Source organism: Sus scrofa, chromosome 4 (genome assembly GCF_054392235.1).
Source record: "Sus scrofa isolate SSC_HxYL_T2T_F1_AM1 chromosome 4, Sscrofa_HxYL_maternal_Yorkshire_Landrace_v2.0, whole genome shotgun sequence".
NCBI classification, from domain to species: domain Eukaryota; kingdom Metazoa; phylum Chordata; class Mammalia; order Artiodactyla; family Suidae; genus Sus; species Sus scrofa.
Genome location: NC_139386.1, coordinates 116853263 through 116873212, shown reverse-complemented (window position 1 = coordinate 116873212; position 19950 = coordinate 116853263). Strand labels below are relative to the sequence as shown.

General features: G+C 44.9%; 1 long non-coding RNA gene across 1 annotated transcript in view; it reads right to left on the bottom strand.

The window, feature by feature from the left end:
- Nucleotides 1-13824, bottom strand: part of LOC106510205 (uncharacterized) — a 78454-nt gene extending 64630 nt beyond the window's left edge. The window contains exon 1 of the long non-coding RNA XR_014844625.1: nt 13532-13824. This is a non-coding gene — a long non-coding RNA (uncharacterized LOC106510205). The remainder of the gene's footprint in view (nt 1-13531) is intronic.
- Between the last annotated feature and the right edge of the window lie 6126 nt (nt 13825-19950).

Genomic DNA, 19950 nt, shown 5'->3' with positions numbered 1-19950 from the left:
ATTTCTATGCTGATAGATGGTAACTAAACTTATCATAGCAATCATTTTGTAATATATAAAAATATCAAATCACTGTGCTGCACACCTGAAACTAATACTGTAAGTCAATTATACCTCAATAAAAAAATAAGAACATAAATGAAAATAAAATTTTAAAATATCATGCTTTCAGCATTTCACTGTCAGTCACTGCCTAGTGTAAGACATGGATGCCTATTTATCACTGTTTCTATTTAACATTGTACTAGAGATCTTAGCCTATACAGTATGACAAGAAAAATATTAAAAAAAAAAAAAAAGAATTTAAGGAGTTCCTGTCATGGTGCAGCCGAAATGAATCAGACTAGGATCCATGAGGTTGTGGGTTCAATCCTTGGCCTCGCTCAGTGGGTTAAAGATCCAGCATTGCCGTAATCTGTGGTGTAGGTTGCAGATGCGGCTCAGACCTGGTGTGGCTGTGGTGTAGGTCAGCAACTGTAGCTCTGATTAGACTCCTAGCCTGGGAACCTCCATATGCTGTGGGTGTGGCCCTAAAAAAAAGGACAAAAAGACAAAAAAAAATGTAAAAGCAATAAATATGTCATTATTGGTATATCCTATGACTGTCTACATATAAATCCCAAAACTGCTACAAATCATTAGAACTAGTAGCAGAGCTGAGCAGTTGCTGTTGATAAAGTCCACATGAAAATGTCAGTTGCATTGTTCTACACCCTCAACCACCAGTCAGAAGAAATCATATTTTTTAAGATATATTTTAAGACACTTTTTTTATTTAAAAAGTGTCATTTAGCTAGGGGAAAAATTAACAAAAATGTACATCCTTTCACAGAAGAAAATGTAAAACTTATTGCAAGACTGTGAAAGACCTAAACAAATGGAGAGACACACCCTATGCTTGGGTAGAAAGATTTAATATCATACTCAGAACAATTCTTGCCAAAGTGATTTACACTTTGGAGATTCCCAAACTATTATTTGGGGAAACATGCAAAAGTAAAACAAGTAGGAAAAGGAGTTCCCATTGTGACTCAGTGGTAAGGAACACGGCTAGTATCCATGAGGATGTGTGTTCAATCCCTGGCCCTGCTCAGTGGGTTAAGGATCTGATCCAGCATTGCTGTGAGCTGTGGTATAGGTTGCAGACATGGTTTGGATCTGGTGTTGCTGTGACTGTGCCATGGGCTGGCAGCTGCAGCTCCAATTTAATCCCTAGCCTAGGAACTTCCATGTGCTGCAGGTGCACCCCTAAAAATCACACAAAAAAAATCAAAATAAAAACCAACTATGAAGAGAATAGTTAACACAAATTTCAGGGTAGCTACCTTTGGGTGTTGCTGAGAGAGAAGTAAGTTGCGAAGGTGTTCACTGGAGGCTTCTGAGGTTTTAGTAATGTTTGGTTCCTTAAACTGGGACATAGCTATGTAGATGTTTGTTTTATTTTTATTAAACTGTACATTTGCATCTTATACACTTTGTACATTTCCAAGTTCAAAAAAATAAGAATATTAGTAAATAATTTGTCCAAATTGTCCACTGGCCTAGAGTTCGCTAAAAAATTCCTCATAATGTGAATCCATTAGACTCAGTAAGTACCAAGAGGGTTGGCCCTAAATCTTGTTCCTCATACCTTTATCCTTGTCTATCTAGTACAGTAACTTGGTTGAAAACATAGCTCCATAAATATTTTTAACATGTGAATAAACAAAGCCCCATTAACTCTTTGTAATGGCATGCATCCCTACCAAAGCCAGTTATTCTCATCCTAAGAAATACGCTTCAGGTTCACATTCCTCTAAGCCCTGCTGGTGTTCCTATTATTTCCTGCCCACGGTCTACTGAATTTCCTCTGCTGAAATGCTTGACTCACTTCCTCATATATGTTTAATGAAGTTGTCAGCAAGGACCTTTTTCATCAGACAGCCTGGATAGTGTTTCACTTAAGGTTTTGTTAGCATGCCTAATTCTACTTTCCCCAAACACAGTTAATTAACCTACCAAATCTGTGAGTGTGGCCTGAAATCACATTTGGTTTGCATTTATACATCAAGGGAAATTGGGGAATCCAACCCCTTTCCTGGGACTTGAGTAGCATGGCAAGAGGGGGCTTTCTGGGAAGCCCACGAAGAAGAAATGGAGGCAGCAGCTGGAGCACCAGAGAAGACTGGGCTCAGCCCTCAGTAGCAAGCGCCACAGGAGCCCATCTGCTCCAGCCCCTGGCAACAAACTCCCAAGCCCACCTTGATTGGCGGGTCTGGGCTCAGTCCCCTCGAAAAGTGGCCATAGCACGGATTGTGCCTCCCCAGGAGGTGACTGCATTTTTAGAATGAGACTGATGGTACCCTCCATACTTCCCAGGGGCTCACGCTCGTGAGTGGCTCTAGAATGGGGCGTCTGATGACCTTGACAATAACACCAAGCAACTCAGGCGGTGGGGGCGGGGGGGAGAAAGTGGGTGTCTGGGTAAGGTGAGGCAAAGCTGACACCCATCCAGACTAGTGCACTCTCAGGCAGCCACGGCGAACCTGACTCAATGAGAGGCTCCTCCTCCTGCTCCTCCCCACCTCCCCTTGGGGTCCAGGACTACAGATGTAACTGAGTTCCCACGATGGGCCCCAGATGCCTCAGGGAAGACAAGCAGATTGAACTCGAAACGTGATGCTGGGCTAACTAGATATGCAAATACAACAAAAAAGTAGGAAAATAAATTTAACAAAATTCTAGTTTTCAGGTCTCAATGGCCTCCCAAGGGAGTTTATGCCCAGAATCATGAAGTTGAGCCCACTTCCTGCCTCTGGCAGCATGTCCTTCTCGAAACAGCACTGGCAGTTGATGGCCCTGGGGACAGAATTGAGGGGTATCATTTTTGCCTGGCAATCCGAGCTGCCTTCAGGGCCCTGAGCACATCCTGCAGCCTCTCTCGACCTCCCTTTGCTCATCTGTAAATGAAGGTCACACACAACCCCCTCCCCCACTTCTGGGGTCGCTGAGAGGATAAATGCTATGACATCTATTAGATGGTTTGCACAGAGCACGTACCCAAAAACCTGCAGCTACCCATCCTAAGAGTGTCATTATTATTCCGTCTCCCTCTCGCTCTGCCTTCTGGCCTCCCAGAGATCCCCCCCACTTCCCAGAAATACTCGAGAGTCTCAAGCATCCGACTCCCAGTCTGAATGTCGGGGTTCCCATCAGAACTCTGCCAACTGACAGAAGGACAACCTTCAGCCCATCACAAACCTTCTTGAAACCCACTGGAATAATGTACCAACCTCCAAAAACCCTCATCAGATAATTCATGGCACTCAGTCGGTTGTTCAGCAAACGAGTCCTTATTATTACTTCTTCAACCCCTTGACTCACATTGCTAGTAATCCTAATGCAGATTGTTTTAATTTAGACCAAAAAAAATGGATTATGAACCAATGTAACCCTTAGAACCAGTTATTCACGAACCAAGAAAAATTTCTAATGAGCGGAAAGACTGGAAAGACCCTTTGGAAGGGGAAGCTCTCCCTGACCCTCGGGGCCTTCTGTCCACACCCACCTGCTTTGGAGCACAGCTTAAGAACTGCTTCTGACTTTTAAGAGGAGCCTGATGCCTGTTCCAAACCCTCAGAAACCAAAAAGAGTATTTCTGTTCATATTCTTAAAAGTGTAGAAGAGCATGAGGTTATTAAGCGTTGATTTCCTCAAAGCGATGATTTTTTTTTCAACTTTTTTCTTTCGAGCAGTTGTTCTCCTTTCTCTTAATTAGGCAATTTAACATCTCTAATTAAAGATACTCCTGCAACCCAGAAAGAGTATGAGGGTAACGTGCATATTTACCCAGGGTAGAGATAAGGGTCCATACAGGTGTTTCCAGGACTCACTTTGCACAGCACCTTTGTGCCTGGGGAGAAGTGGGGTGTGGGGAGGGTGTCTCTGAGGCTCTTTGAGGGCAGGCTGAACTGGCTGAGAGCAACGGTGACTCTTAGAACCCTTTTCCTTCAATTTCTCATAAACGAATCTAGGGCTTCTCTTGTTTGTTTCTCCCCAAAACACACGCACACCAGACATCACCTCCGTGATGCTGAATTTGGTCACTGCAACATGTCTAGTCACTGGCACCATGCTGTCCACCGAGGGTACACTTAATAAGTATCTGTTGAATTTCCTGTGGAAGAAAATTCTTTATGACCCTCTTTCCTTTGGAATAAATTCCATTGTTGGGTTAGGATTTTAGGGGCCCATAGTTCAGAACCACTGAGGTGAGGACTCAGATAGCTTTATTCCTGATGTAATTGGATTGAAGCATGTGGCCTGGATGGCTAATTTTTTTTTTTTTTTTTTTTTTTGTCTTTTGTCTTTTGTCTCTTTAGGGCCGCACGCACAGCATTCGGAGGATTCCAGGCTAGGGGTTGAATCGGAGCTACAGCTGCCAGCCTACATCAACGCCAGATCCGAGCCACATCTGTGACCTACACCACAGCCCACAGCAACACCCACTGGGCGAGGCCAGGGATCGAACCTGCGTCCTCATGGATCTTAGTCGGGTTCATTAACCCCTGAGCCATGACGGGAGCTCCTGGATGGGTAATTATAATGGACTCCCTAATGCCCCCAGACTGAAGAGACTTACCAGCATGCACCCCCTCATCCACAGCTGGACAATCAGAGGCCTCCCTGACCGGTCAGACCACACAGTATATGGCAGAAATCAGCTCAAAGTAAGCCTGTTCCACGGACAGGCAGCTCCAAAAGACAGTGAAAATGCAGGGGGCTGGCTGAGCCACACAAGTTCAGGTCCTTCCAAAGTCACTCCAATGAGTTGTTTCCTCCATTCCTCACACTTGAAGAAGAAGGAGCTGAGCGATGGATTAAGAACGAAGCCGGAGGCATCATTTCATCCTGGAAAGACCCACCTCCCTCGGATCAGCAGTCAGTTCACTGAGAGTCTGGTGAGCCCCAGACTCAGATCATAATGCTGAGCCTGCAAAGGGCCAGCCCAGCTCAATGTGACAGGTGACCAAGAGAGGGGCCTGCAGACCCGGCCTGAGCTGCCTCATCAGGAGACGGGAAGGGTGAGGTTTTCACGTTGTGAACCAGGCCGATGGCCTCTGCAGTGCATCAGAGACAGGAAGGCTCAGGCGAGGATGTGTGCACACACTCACATATACACTATACCACACAGCTCCTAGGGCCCTGTCCAGCCAGCCCGGGAGATGTCTCCAAGTTCCCATGTAAATGTCAGTGGAGCTGTTCACTAGAGCTGGTGTGAGAGTGGCCAGAGGCTGAAGGTCAAAGGACAGCTCAGGCTTGTCCAGCAATGGGCCCCTTATCCAGGGTCCTGAAGGGTGAGGAGGGAGCAGACAGATCCTACACACTCCACAGCGGTCCATCCTCAGCCATTTCTCCTACCTCCTCTGGCTTCCCAGAGCCCACCCAGACCTGCCCTCCCTAAAGTGTCCCCACAATCACAGAATGAAGTCTCCACGTCTCCCGTGATTCCCACCCCCCAACCCAAATCTCCCTCAGGAACGATATTAGGCAGAAAATCTATCATGGAGGTAATTCACACAAAGGCTCCTCTGTTTGTACCAAACACAACTTAATAGAATGTCACGCACACGTGTGTCCTGGCGTTGTCTCTGCACGTGATCACCTCTGCATGTAATTCCTGGGACGTTACAGCAAGGTGCCATCCCATGGGACACCAGCCTTGGGCTGAAGCTGATACTGAAGACGGTAAGAAAGAAGGAAGGAAGGAACCTGGGTCCTTGATGACGTAATTGAGCTGATGCTTATAATGTGCCTGGAGCCTGCCCTTTCTTCCTAGAGATTTCTTGTCATGTAATACAGTAATTTCTTATTACTACATTACTCATTCCTAAATTCCCCCAGGGTGAGGGGGAAGCGTGTAAGTGGAGCAAATGCAGGCTCCAATTCTGGCTTCATTTATTTATTTATTTTTGTCTTTTTAGGGCCGTACCTGCAGTAGATGGAGAGTCCCAGGTGAGGCATCTAATCGGAGATTCAGCTGCCGGCCTACACCACAGCCCCAGCAAGGCAGGATCCAAGCCACATCTGCGACCTACACCACAGCTCACGGCAACACTGGAGCCTTAACCCACTGAGTGAGGCCAGGGGTGGAACCCGCGTCCTCATGGATACTAGCCGGGTACATTAACTGCTGAGCCACAACGGGAACTCCCCTGGCTTCATTTCAAGTTCCAATATTTTGCTACTTTTAGTTGCAATTTTTGTTATTTGCTCCCGCCCCCAAAAAAATCCTCAGGATGGAAAAAAAAAAGGGGGGGGGAGAATTTGATAAAACCTGTTAAGGAAATCAGCTACCCATATGAAGTAAATGTTACGGTGGAATTCTAACTTTGGACAGGCCTGGAGGACTCCTACGTGCTGACCTTGCGCTGTGGGAAGGCGAGAGAGCAGGTGCACGGGGGTGAGTTCCTCAAGCACAGCTTTGCAACAACCCAACTCATCGCTCAGTCTCACAGGACCTCTCCCAAAAGGCCATAGGAAGCCATGCATCCTGGGACTCCATGGAGAGGATGAGCAAGCAAGCTAAAGGCGGGCCTTCCCCTTTCTCTCTTCTCTGTCTTGCTACAAGTCCACCCACTGGGGCTCTGACTCCCTCACCTCCCTAGCTCTGGGTCCCTCCAAGCCCCAGCCTCCCCAGGCCCCATCTAACCAGGGTGCAGGTCAGTTGGTGCCACACAAGAGCTTTTCAGTCTACGGCGGCAATGGCCACGGCTTTATGACCATGAGAGCCACGTGAGCCATTGCCAGGGTCACCACTCTGGCCAGGAAACAGGGCAGGTGGCCAGAATGGAGGCAGGCTCGGCAGGTCCGAGACGGCATGTACAGTGGCTGTGCCACAGACCCCCAGCTCTCGTTTACACAAGATGCATTTCCAGGGCAGTGAAGATTGAAGCATTTTCCAAAAATCCATCAAAGTACTAGAGGAAAATAAAAGAGCATAGCTCTATTATTTGGAGGTAGGAAAGGCTTTCTTAAACAAGGCACAAAAACACAAAATCTTAAGAATATTGTCAATGTAATTGTACTGAGCGTGAGCTCCTCTAGGCATCTGAGATTTGGAGCCACCTGTGACTTGACTTTGACCTTGCAGACACGGCAAAAAGAGAAGGAAGGTGCATGATTGGCCATGTGGACAAAGCTATCTTTCTACCTGAACTGTTCACCTTATAACTATTATGTGGGCCAACACAAATGCCTACTTTCCTTAATCGGCTGTATGGGATACAGGGGGGGGCTCTTTTATCCCAACTAACACAGTGGACCCTTGAGCAACATGGGGGTTAAGGGTGCCAACCCCCTTGCAGGACCTCATATCCACATGAAAGAGTCATGTGCATATTTACATATTCTGCAGTAAACACTCAGTGAAAAGAATCCACGTATAAGTGGACCCGTGCAGTTCAAACCCATGTTGTTCAAGGGTCAAGTATACAATGTAGGTGTTTGCAATGTATGTAAAATCCCAGAGAAAGATCTGGAAGACTACACACAGAACTCATAGTGGTTTCCTCTGGATTAGGGGATGGGCTTGGGATCAGTGGTCAAGGAACTCTGGGATGTTTGTCTCTTAAGTGAGAAGGTATTTGCACAGTGAGAATATTTAAAAACATCTTTTTAAAATGACTGCCTGGAGTTCCTGTCGTGGCTCAGTGGAAACAAATCTGATCAGTATCCATGAGGACGCAGGTTCGATCTCGGGCCTCACTCAGGGGGTTAAGGATCCAGCATTGCTGTGAGCTGTGGTGTAGGTCACAGACACAGCTCGGATCCCGTGTAGCTGTGGCTGTGGCTGGCGGCTACAGCTCCAATTAGACCCCTAGCCTGAGAACCTCCATATGCCACAAGTGCAGCCCTAAAAAGACAAAAAATAATATAAAATAAAATAACTGGCCAAGATTATGTTGCTAAAGGCTATTCAATAAATGCTAACGATAGTTGGTCAGAGGCAAGCATGAGATAACCGAGAGCACACCCCTTGCTCTTAGGAGACTCACGTCTGCAGGCAGGTTCCGAAGTCTGTTGCTAGAGCTTGGTCAAGTTGTTTCCATTCTGAGGCTAAGTTACTTCCTGCACAAAATATGGACAATAATTCCCTCACCTGGCTGTTGTGAGGAATAAAGGAGATAAAGTCTATAAAATTCTTAGAATGATGCCTGTCATTTGCAAAGCTTTCAGTAAACAGACGCCATTATTATTAGTAGCATGCGTGTGAAAAGAAAGAGCTCTCTATTTTAATAGAAACACTTGTGACAATAAAAGTGAAAGGCATGTATAGCTGGCAAAGAAAGAAACAGAATTTAGTTCCAGTTACTGTGCATGTATTAAGCACCTATTATGTGCTAGACACTAAGTCACCAAGATGACTAAGACCTGGTTTCCTGTCCGTTAGAGGCTCAGAGTCTGATTGTGGAGACTGATGAAATTAACCTGGAAAGACAAGGTAGCACCTCCAATCTACCCAACAAGAAGAGATGGACAATGCAATTGGCCGTGCCTTCTGAAGTTGGCTGGAGAGACTGTTGGAGACTTCTATCGTTGGTTGGAGGGTGTTCAAAGAGAAGGGGATGATAAACACGAATAGATGTTTCAGAGGCAGAAAAGGTCAGGACAAGGGCAGTACAGGTGAGCAGAAGGCGTGTGCCAAGAGATGACGCAGGGAACCACCCCTGTTTGCTGGAATCTAGACATGAAAGTAGCAGGAGGGGTGGGAGGTAGGACTCACCAGAGACATGAGGTCCCCCCGGGAAGGGCTTGCACACCGTCTTTAAGATCCGGCTGCGTGTGGAGTGGATATGAAGGGAGGAATCTGGGAAGCAGGAGGAACGAGAGGGAGCGCTTGCTGAAATTAGAGCAAAAGGGCCCCAGAAGAGAAGCCATGTAGGTGACAAAAATCCCACGTAATGGATGCATTAGACACGGGGGGAGAGGGACAAGGAAGAGCTGAGGATGGCCATGGGTCGCCAGCCTGCAAGACTGGTGGCACTCTCACTACAGAGCTGAGGAGGTGGAGGAGAGAGCAGGGCAGTGTGTCTATTTGATGTTTGACTGATTCGAAGTTTGAGGTCACGACAAGCCAGCCAATTCCTGTGTTGCCAGGGCTGAGGGTCCGAATGTCTGGGAGGCATTGCCAGATCCCATAGTGAGACTCTGGACAAGGCAACTGCTGGCCTCTGCTCTCACAGAGCCCTGGAGGGGGCACCCCCCACCCCCTCACGCCTGTGACCAAGGCTTAAATATGCCCCAGAGTGGTCCACCACTCTGCCATCTTTCACGAACATTTCTGTTTTCATTTAAACCTCACAGGCTGCCGGTGATGCAGAGACGGAAGATGAAAAATGGACATGTGTTATCCTGGACTAGAGTTCCTGGTATCTGTGTACTTAATCGCTAATATTTTCAATTAAATCATGAGGAAATAATTATCCAAACCCTAATTTCACCATCCACAGGGAAATTACTAGTTTATTATTCTTGAGAGGTTCGTACCAGGGCATCTAAATCTTTAGATAAGGACCTAATTTAATTTTAGTTCCCCTTCTGCTAAGATTTCATACTCTGGGGTAATATATACAAAAAAAAAAAAAAAAAAAAAAAAAGGAGAGAAACATGTGAGCAGTCTCTGGGTCAAGAATATTAGCATGATTATTAATGAATAGAAATTTAGCTGTGATACTTCTTAGGTCTCCAAAGTTCCTTCTCACACGCTATCTTATTTATTCTTAAAGATAATATAAAGCAAAAATTCCAAAAACAAAATATCTAAGTTGTCCTTAAGGCAAACTGTATCTTGGGAAAAGCCTTATTTTTTACAGGTATATATTAGCAAACTTATACCACTTTGAATCATAGAGTTTTATGGCTGAAAGAGATCATTGGACAGAGAGTCACCTGTTTTAAAGGTGGATCAAAGGCTCAGAGCAGAGCCAGAGCTTGGCAAAGCTCACACAGAAGCAAAGCGAGGACGGGAGCCCTGGTTTTCTCTCGTCCACCCAGCCTTCTTTCCTCCGCTCCATCCTATTTCCCTTACTGACCTCTATGCATTCTTTTATATTTATTTTTCTATTTTTTTTTTTGTTTGTTTGTTTAAGGCCATACCTGTGGCACATGGAGTTCCTGGGCTAGGGGTCAAATTGGAGTTGAAGCTGCTGGCCTACACCACAGCCACAGCAATGCCGGATCCTTCACCCACTAAGCAAGGCCGGGGATCAAACCAGCATCCTCATGAAGACTGTTGGGTCCTTAACCAGCTGAGCCATAATAGGCAACTCTATTCATTTGTTTAAATGCAGGTTTCAATTTTAAAACTAAAAAATTTTAATTACCCCTATTAGCCAAACCCATGTCCCTTCTTCTGTCTCCACCCACTGGCTTTAATCTCTGCTCTCGGCTGCTTTTTCTAAAGTTCAGAAACTTACCATCCTTAAAAAAAAAAAAACCAAAAAACCAAAAAACCAAAAAAATAAAACAGCTTCCCTTTGATCCTGCCTCTGCCTCAAACTCGCTGGCCCCTCCCTTCAGAGCACAACTTTCTGAGCGAAGGTCCACCCACACACCCTCTTCTTCCTTCCACCAGCACACCCCTCAGCCCACTGCCCTGGAAGCCTGTGGCTGCCACGCCAGGGAACTCTCCTCCCTGCAGTCGCTCAGGGTCTCAGACCTGGCAACACCTGCAGATCTGTCTCTGCTGCCTGTGATGGCATTGGCCAGTCCTTCCTTTTTAAAACCCTCTCATCCCAGGCTCCAGGATGCCAGCTCTCCAGGGCTCCCTCCTCTTCCGTCTCCCTAGCGGGCACGCTGCTTCTCTGAGTCAGCAGGGCTGTGAGGCGTGGAGGTGTGGATGGGCCGGGGGCAGAAGAGAGGCACAGCCATCCCCACACGTGCTCCTCCCCGTCTCCTGCCTGCACCACGCAGCTCGGTAATCCTGTCTTTCCTTCCTGCATGTATTCAACACTTGTTGAGAACCAACCATATGCCAAACCGTGTACCACACCCTGGGGCCCCAGCGATGAAAGGTGAGTGTGCAATCTCTCTCCCTTCAGTGTGCACCTGCCTCCAAGTCACGCCCCTCCAACCCATCCTTCTTCTGGAAAGATCTGGCAGGTCCTGTCCCTCCCTTCTGAAACTCCTCCCATGGGTTTCTTTTTCCACCCAAGTCCTTAGCATGGCACAGAGCTCGGGTTTAATCCATGTGTCTAGCCATTCTCCCCAAGGAACACCCCGGTCACACCCAGAACATACCATTTCCCCAAACACACACAGCCTCTCGTGACTCTTTGCCTTCACGTGTGCTGTCCCCTCTCTCCAGGCCACCCTGACGTATCTTCTTAGGGTGGTTAAATTCTCTTCATCCTTCAAAGCCCAGGCAAAAACATCACCTTCCCAACGGCGCCTTGTCAACACCGCCTTCGTCGTTACCACTGTACACCGAACAAAGTCACTGCGACACGTATCACTTTAAATTGAAACTTGTTTCATGTCAGCCTTCTCAATGACTCTGAGAACAAAAACTACATATTATTTATTTTCACACATGCCTAATGCCCAGCAAAGTCCCGGGGAGACAGTTCTGAATGTAAACATCAAAAAAAAAAAAAAAAAAAACCGTGTTGAATTAATCACTGTATTTTCGGTGGTGCCACAACTCCTCGGTGCTTGTGCTTCCCGTCAACATTTCATGTGCTCTGGTTCTTCACCGTTGTCTCATCTCACTACTTCTTTTCATTCTATTTATGGGCTTCAAGGGGAAAAGGCAAAACCTGGCCTCTTTGCTCATCCCTCAGGCCCCTCTTCTTTATTAAATTGAAACCAAAAATACGAAACCACAAAAGGACTTTTGGTTCAAGCCCCTCCTCCTGTAGATAGCAGTGAGGACAGATTTCCTTTCACTGGATTTGATTTATTCCTTCATAATGGAATAAAAATTAACCTCGCGGAAACAGTACATACAGCCAGAGGTAATTCAATGACAAATGAATGAGATGTTACACAACAGCACAGCTTAATTGGCTCTTCTTGATTGAAAAGGCACAGCCTCTGTAGTGTACAGTGTGTAATTTCCTTTCGTTCTTTCTACTATTGTCATTGTGTTGCAATGGCTACACATCCCTCTTTGAAAACCAAGCCTTCCGCTCATCCTTTTCCTGCCCTTGTAAATGAACCACACCCACCCACCCTCGACGTCACTGGGATTGAATTAAAAAGTCACTACACAAAAAAGCAGGTCATTGCTCTGCCTCCAGGATGCTCCTGCCACCCCCACCCCCCACACTCGTCCATCCCATTATTTCTCCCATCCGGTTGCCAGGTTCCCCCACACTCGCATATTTGGGGTTTGTACCTTGGCCCCCTGTTTTCCTAGCAATGTGAATCAGGTTGTGTCTGGACCAGCCGTCCCTCCCTCATCACAGCCAGAAAGCAGTGCCCTGCCTCTGGCCACGCTTGCCAGCATAAGCTTCAAGGAGCACCTTCCCCCCTCTCCACCCAACACACATAGCAGAGGAAGGAGACTGACAGGTGTCTCCTCTGTTCACAGTCCTGTCTCCACACTTTTAAAACTCTCCCCCTCCTCAGCTGCCAGCCCACCTTAGCTTCATAGAGCTCTCCGCTCCACCCCCAGCCCCACCCTCGCCCCACCTCCCCCCCCCCATGAGGGTGCCCCTTGCCCTCCACAGGGTGGGAGGTGGCATATGTGTGCCCCTCCCTTTCCACTTCAACTTCTGGGCCCCCCCTCCCTCCATGCACTTTGGCTCAACTGCATCCCACGGAAGGTGCTGCCCTCTGACCACTTAGCCCCCTTGCCCTCAACATTTTTTCCCAAATTTCCTGGTCGCTGGCTCTCACGCATTAAAGACTTCAGGTAGCTGGGTCATGGAAAATCATCAACTTCCCAAACGGTTTCTCAAAGTCTCTGTCTGATGCACCCTCTCTCCTCGCAGTGTTATGTATCAAGCATTTCCTACCACTTTGTTTTCAAATGCATTAGGGTCTCTGGTCCACCAACGCACACACTTCCCTCTGCACCTGTTTCCTCCTTGCCCCTTACTCTGCTTCAGAGCCATGGCCCTGACCCCAACCATCCCCTGTCCAGCATTCCCAATTTCCTTTCCTCTGGGCTTTCGCAGCACCTGCCCAGTGAAACCCTAGCTGGTGAATCAAGCTATGTGCTGCCTCAGTGCTTACGTCGGGGAAGTAAACCCTGCTGGAGAAAATGATGGATGGGGGCAGACTTTCCCTTCCTCTCTGGGGCCAAGGAAGTCACTCAGGCGCTTTCTGCCTAGGCTGTTCCCGTGAGGAAGGATGCAGCACCTATTACATAGTGACAGCCATCCATGTGCGCGCGCAGTGGAAGAGGATAACGACCACTCTTGGGTAACATCTGGGCAAATCGCCGGCCCTGTTCTATACTAGTGTAAATGGCAGGCGGCCCTTTTCGCGCCGCCCCCTCCACCACCGCTGCTCATGAGGCCAATAAAAGGGATGTCACACCTACCCGCAGGGCATTGGCTCTTCTTTCCGTTGCCCGAATCCAGGTTGAACCTGCCTGGTCTTGAGAAACTGCACAACACTCTCCTTGCCCAGGAGACCACCCTGGGCTGAGAGCTCCCCATGCCTTCTCAGTCCTCACCTCCGGGCTGCCCACGCAGCCCAGGCTTCACGCTTCCCTCCTTCTCACCGCTGCGCCTTCTCATCACCTCCACTGTTTCCTCCCTGGAGGGGGGCGCCCGCTTCAGGCTTCACGCTTCATGCCTTGCCTTCTCCTCCTTGTCTGTATACACTTCCCCCACAATTATCTGCTCTCCGGGCTTTAAATACCACCGGGATGCTGCTGACTCCCAAACACCTGTGTCTACCTCGCCCCTGAATTCCAGAAATGCCCTCTTGAATTTTCACCTTGGATGGCTCATAGGCATCTCGAATTTCATATGCTCCAAACCCAATTCGTCTCTTTCCCATCCCAAAGCCCCACCTTTTTTGGTATTTACATGGTCTTTCCATCTCAATAAAAGACAACTTTATCCTTTGGCTGTATTCTATCTTTCTTGGGTCAAAGACTGAGTCATCCTTGACTCCATTTCTTTTAACCCTCTATCTAATCTGTCATCAAATCCTGTGGGTTCTCTGTCCTGCTCTCCTCCAGGTAGGAGGCTGGAGAACACTGCCCTTTGTTTATAGTGCTTTCATCTCAACCATTAATAAAATTATTTATATGCAGTGGTCAGAAGGAAACCAGTTTGCAACTATTCTCCCCCTTAGCTGCCAAGTGGAATCACGGGGCAGGGTGCGGGGGAGGCTTTGAAAAATCCTGGCACCTACTTCCCACCTGCAGGGAATCTCATTTAATTGGTCTGGGGCTGACCTGAGATTTTTAAATGCCGCCCCCCACCAAGGTGTTTCTAATATGCAGCCAAGTTTACGGCCACTGCATTAGGGCTTAAGGGGGGGGGGAGGGGAGGACCAGTGAAAATCATTAGTATTAATCAGTGTTTGAATGTCAAGCAGATTTCAAAATCAGTATCAAACACTAAAAACAATATCCCTCAAACTGAAATAAACAATAATTATAACTGGAAAGCTCTATCAATATGCTCTATTCTTTGTGAACGAGCCTTATAATTTCATTACTTTTATAATCTTTTCTTTCTCATTTTTATAAGAATCTTTTTATTTTATAGATTGATCATTAGATGAGAAAATTTTACCACTGGCTAAAAAATCGGCCAGAACATCACCAGATCTCAGCTCTGGCTCCTGTGTTGTCTTTTCAAGTACCAACATTATTCCAAATTTTGCAGGAAATGAGCTGAAAAGCTCATCTCCATCTCGGGCAGGTTGAAGAACAGCTAATGATTTAACAAGGCCAGTTCTATTACCTTGATTTTCTTTTTTCAATTCTTGAGGATTTTTCCTCCAAAGGCATCAGGCTGTGGAGTCACCAGTTTGCTGCTTTTGAGCGAGACATTAACAAACAAGGGGAAAGAGGCAGTGGAGACGTTTAAAAAGGAGCGGTAAAAAGAGCTCAGAGTGTGGTGGGTGAGAGGAAGAAGACAGGAAGAGGCAAAGGGGCCGGGGGCCGGCTTTTCTCAGCTCCTGCCATGCCAGGGAGTTGTGAGCAGCTGATGGACCCTGTGAGGGCAGCACCATCATCACATCAGAATCTACCTGTTCTCCTCTCCATCCTAATTTCTATTTTTCTCTGATCAAAACTTAAGCTTGTTAGAATCTATGCACTAAAGTGTTTGCAATCTTATTTTCTCTAAAGAGACTCCCTGTGGATGTCATAAACATTGTTTACTGAAGTGATAGTTATACTTACACAGCTGCACAACATTGAAATAAAATTATAGCATTAAAACTCCTGCTTAGACTTGGAAAAACTTATGGTTTCCAAAGGAGACAGGTTGGGGGCTGGGGGGATGCACTGGGGGTTTGGGATGAAAATGCTATAAAATTGGGTTGTGATGATCATTGCACAACTATAAATGTAATAAATTCATTGAGCAATTTTTTTTAAAAAAAACCCTGTTTACTAGAATTGAAGGATACTTCAGATTAATCAAAAAATACAAGTCGAGTTGCCTAATAGTAACATTAAATTTTCCCATAACACTGATTATTCTATGAATAACCAGAACTATTATTCCATGAATAACCAGAATCTGAGGCCTAAACTGCATTTCTTTTAAAACATGCCAACCAAAGTGCAATCAATGAAAACAACTTCTTGTTTTAAAAAAAAAAAAATTGCAGAAGGAAACGGAGTAAACTCAATTTTGTGGTGAATTTTACTTGTTTGTTTTATTTTATTTTTACATTTATTTTAAGCTTGTATTTCAAGCTTCAATTATGTACACCTCTCAAAATATTTTAAGCACATGAAAAAATATTCATTATGCTATGAAAACAAATATCCCAAAATATCTTCCATGGTCACAATTTTATTATCTGAACATTTAAATATAACTCTGTGTATGAACAGTAAGGCTTTTTTTTTAATCATGTCTAATTTAACTTGTAAAAACATGGAATTTTTCTATATTTGAAAAGTTGTCCCGAAAATAAGAACAAGCCTTTCTCTTCAGTGCATGAAGGACCTTCTTTGTCACTTTCTCTGCTGGAGTGGTAACAGGCCGATCCTACCTTCCCTCCTCTAAACAAGGTAATGATGGTTTGTGCAGGAAATTCAAATCTGGCCGGAGGCAACCCAGTGATTTTCCTGATGGAAGCAGAGAGAAAGCGAAAAAGCTCTGTATCCCCTCCCTGTTACCTGCAGTCTGTAGAGCTGTGAGAAGTCTGCCACCCAGTGGAAGATGGAGGCCATGACAGTTACTTGTCCTGGTTGGTTGGTGCTAGGACTTTTGCCGCATGAGTCTGGGGCCAGGTCTTCCATTCAACACACTGTACTATCAGGAGAATACCCAGCAACACGAAGCAATATTCAAACCAAGACACAAAATGGCCCTTCCTGACATACATACTAAGAAACACATGAAAAGATGTTCAACATCATTCATTATTAGAGAGATGCAAATCAAAACCACTCTGAGGTACCACCTTACACCAGCCAGAAGGGCCATCATCCAAAAGTCTACAAACAAGAAGTGCTGGAGAGGGTGTGGAGAAAAAGGAACATTAGTACACTGTTGGTGGGATTGTAAATTGGTGCAACCACTGTGGAAAGCAGTATGGAGATTCCTCAGAAAACTAAACATAGAACTACCATTTGATCCAGCAATCCCACTCCTGGGCGTCTACCCAGAGAAAACCACGACTCACAAAGACACATGTACTCGAATGTTCATTGCAGCACTATTTACAATAGCTGAGACACGGAAACAACCTAAATGTCCATCGACAGAGGAGTGGATCCAGAAGATGTGGTACATATACACAATGGAATATTACTCAGCCATTAAAAAGAACGAAATACCAGCATTTTTTGCAACATGGATGGACCTAGAAACTATCATGCTAAGTGAAGTCAGCCATACAATGAGACACCAACATCAAATGCTTTGTGGAATCTGAAAAAAGGACAGACGGAATTTCTTTGCAGAACAGATGCTGACTCACAGACATTGAAAAACTTATGGTCTCCAGAGGAGACAGTTTGGGGGGTGGGGGGATGTGCCTGGGCTGTGGAATGGAAATCCTGTGAAATCAGATTGTTATGATCATTATACAACTACAGATGTGATAAATTCATTTGAGTAATAAAAAAAAATGGCCCTTCCTGAATTTCTATTGTAGTTGATTTACAATGTTCTGTCAGTTTTATACTGTATAGCAAGATTACCCAGTTATACAAATACATATTTTTTTCTTACATTATCCTGCATCATGTTCCATCACAAGCGATTAGAATAGTTCCCAGTGCTATACAGCAGGATCTCATTGCTTATCCACTCCAAATGCAATAGTTTACTTCTATTAACCCCAAACTCCCAGTCCATCCCACCCCCTCTCTCTCCAGCCCTTGGCAACCACAAGTCAGTTCTCCATGTCCATGAGTTTGTTTCTTTTCTGTAGATAGGTTCATTTGTGCCATATATTAGATTCCTGATATAAGTGATATCATATGGTATTTGTCTTTCTCTTTCTGACTTACTTCACTTAGTATGAGAGTCTCTAGTTCCATCCATGTTGCTGCAAATGGCATTATTTTGTTCTTTTTTATGGCTGAGTAGTATTCCATTGTGTATATGTACCACATCTTCTTAATCCATTCATCTGTTGATGGACATTTAGGTTGTCTCCATGTCTTGGCTATTTTGAATAGTGCTGCAATGAACATAGGGGTGCATGTGTCTTTTTCAAGGAAAGTTTTGTCTGGATATACGCCCAAGAGTGGGATTGCTGGGTCATATGGTGGTTCTATGTATAGTTTTCTGAGGTACCTCCATACTGATCTCCATAGTGGTTGTACCAATTTACATTCCCACCAACAGTGCAGGAGGGTTCCCTTTTCTCCACACCGCCTCCAGCATTTGTTATTTGTGGACCTATTAATGATGCCATTCTGACTGGTGTGAGGTGGTACCTCATGGTAGTTTTGATTTGCATTTCTCTAATAATTAGTGAAGTTGAGCATTTGTTCATATGCCTGTTGGCCATCAGTATATCTTCTTTGGGGAAAGGTCTATTCAGGTCTTCTGGCCATTTTTCAATTGGGTTGTTTGTTTTTTTGCTGTTGAGAGTTGTCTAAGTTGTTTGTATATTTTGAAGATTAAGCCCTTGTCAGTTGCATTGTTTGAAACCATTTTCTCCCATTCCATAAGGTGCCTTTTGTGTATGTGTGCCTTTGCTGTGCAAAATCTTTTAAGTTTATTTTTGTTTTTATTTCTATTGCCTTAGAAGACTGACCTAAGAAAGCACTTGTACAGTTGGTGTCAGAGAATGTTTTGCCTTATGTTCTCTTCTAGGAGTTTTATACTGTCTGGTCTTATGTTTAAGTCTGTAAGCCATTTTGAGTTTATTTTTGCACATGGTGTGAGGGTCTGTTCTAGTTTCATTGACTTATATGCAGCTGAAGAGTTCTCCCAGCACCATTTGCTGAAGAGACTGTTTTTTTTTTTTTCCCATTTTATATTATTGCCTCCTTTGTTGAAGATTAATTGACCATAGGTGTCTGGGTTTATTTCTGGCTTCTCTATTCTGTTCCATTGGTCTGTATGTCTGGTTTTGTACCAGTACCACACTGTGTTGATTACTGTAGCTTTGTAATATTGTCTGAAGTCTGGGAGATTATGTCTCCTGCTTGGTTTTTGTTCCTCAGGATTGCTTTAGCAAGTCTGGGTCTTTTTGAAACTTTCATTTTGTGTTCAGTATTATGGTTTTGATAGATTCACACAAATTGCTATAAAACTAAAAAACACTACCAAGAAAAAATTTTAATTAATAAGTGGAGGGATACCTACTTTATGGGTCAAAAAGATGTCATTTCTCTCCAAATTAATCCATAGATTCAGTGTAATCCCAAATTGCCACAGGCTTTATTGCAGCCATTGACAAGCTGATTCCAAAATTCATATAGAAATGCAAAGGACCTAGAACACCCAAAGAACAAAGCTAGATGACAGTACAGACTTGATTTCAAGACTTCTGAAGATGCAGCAGTGAAGACAGTGTGACATTAAAATACACCAATAGGAGTTCCCATCATGGCTCAGCAGTTAGCCAACCTGACTAGCATCCATGAGGACGCAGATTCAATCTCTGACCTTGCTCAGTGGATTAAGGATCCAGCACTGCCGTGAGCTGTGGTGGAGGTCCCAGACACGGCTCAGATCCCCTGTTGCTGTGGCTGTGGTATAGGCCGGCAGCTATAGCTCCGATTGGACCCCTAGCCTGGGAATCTCCATGTGCCTCGAATGTGGCCCTAAAAAGACAAAAAGCCCCCCCCTCCAAAAAATACACAAATAGATCAACAGAACAGAATAGAGTCCAGCAACAGACCCATATATATATATAAGGACAAGTGATTTTTGATAAAGGTACAAAGGTGATTCAGTAGAGAAAGAATAGTCCTTTTAACAAATGGTACCAGAAGCATTGAATATTCTTTTGAATATTCATATACACAAGCTTGAACTTCAATCCACACTTGCACCATATAAAAAAACAGATCATAGACCTAAATCCAAAGACTTTAAACTACAAAATTTCTAGAAGAAAACATAGGAGAAAATATTCTTAAATTTTTAAGAAAATCTTAAAATCTAAGAAAGTTGTCTTAGATATAATACTATGATTCATAAAGCACAAATTGATAAATTGGAGTACATTAAAATTAAAAACTGCTCTTCTAAAATATAGATTAGAGGGTGGTGAGACAAGGACCAGGTTGGGAGAAAATGTTTGCAAAGTATATACTTGATAAAGGACTTTTATACATAATATACATAATGAACT